Genomic DNA, 1,490 nt, shown 5'->3' on the forward strand with positions numbered 1-1,490 from the left:
TTGAAGTTAAAAGTGTGTCTTGTGTACATTTCTTTTACCATGCTAGTTGTTAAACACTTTCCAGACACTCCTGAGTCTGTACCATTAATAAAAGAAATGAGATAGATAAACTGGATCCAAAACTATGATGATTGCTTTATTATAAGAGCTGTAACATTTTCCTGAGAAACAGGAAGCAGATGGTGGTATAATAAGAAAGTGGATTCTAGGGAGAGGTTGTAGATATAAGGGTGAAGTAGCAACAACATAGTAGTTCCTGGGCAAAGCTAGGAATTACAGAATGTGAGGTAGCAAAATACCCAAAACAATTCAAGTCAAGAGCTGTCAACTGAAGAGTAGCAAAGTAGAAAGTCACAAAATAGAGGAGTTAAATTTGAACCTTGTCCTTCTGTTATGTGAGATATGTGAGTCTTCCAGGCTCACCGAAGGTCCTTGACAGGACCAAGGAAAATGAGGACACTTAGTTAAAAATTAAAAACACATCAAATTCAAATGTTTCCAGAGACTGTTGTTTGTCTCTTGTTCTCAGGGAAGAACCAACAGCATGAGGAAGGTAATATCTTGACTTGCAAGTCATTTGAATTTAAGTGAGGCAGAACTGTGCAGTCATTAGCCTCATTCTCTCCAGAGTTATCAGGAGTCCAGTGACAAGACATAAGTCAACACAATTAGTGATGACAACAAACACAATGGTAGACCTTGGCCTTTTTAAGCTAATTTCTTCCCTAGGTCTCAGTTTATCTGAGACAAAGACCATTCAGGCATTAAAGGTTAGTTAAGGATTGAGGCAAAAGTTGACCTAGTTTACCTTCACAAAAAACAAAAATCAGTCTAGAAAGGGAAACTCTCAGAATTTGGAATTCAAATGTTTCCAGAGAGAAGATTCTTTTAGAAAGGAACATGAGCTATATGAGAGTGTTAATTATTGTTGAAACTTCAAGACTGAAGCTGGTCTCTGGCTACCCAGCCATCTGATCTGGTTGACAAGTTATAACTACCTATCCCACTTATGTCAATTTGATATAAGGAAAATGTATTAGAAACATTAATATACTATAGAAATGTCATTTTTTTATTTGTGTTAATGTTTGTAAAAGAAAGAATAAAGGAGGAAGGGAAGAGGACAGAACAATTTACACTCATTGGAAAGGTGGTTTGGAGATTAAGTAACTTTTGCTCAGAAGATAACCCAGATAGTTACTGTTGGCCCAGATCAGTACCAAATGTCTGATAAGTTGGAGTTGTCTTCTTCACTAGAAAAATCTGATCTCAATGAGAAAAGTAATATCTTTCTGTTGAATCAGTTCAGAACTGAGTGTTGTGGAGAGATTGGGGGGGGGGTGACAGGTGGAGAGGTGGAGATGAGATAGAAAGGGATGACAAGGGGCATATAGCTAGCAGATCAGTATTCTACAATCTACACTGTATTGAAAAAATTCAAAATACTTTTTACTTTATGCAAAAAACTCTTCCTTTAAGGAAAGCTCTCT

Source organism: Macrotis lagotis, chromosome 1 (genome assembly GCF_037893015.1).
Source record: "Macrotis lagotis isolate mMagLag1 chromosome 1, bilby.v1.9.chrom.fasta, whole genome shotgun sequence".
Taxonomy (NCBI): domain Eukaryota; kingdom Metazoa; phylum Chordata; class Mammalia; order Peramelemorphia; family Peramelidae; genus Macrotis; species Macrotis lagotis.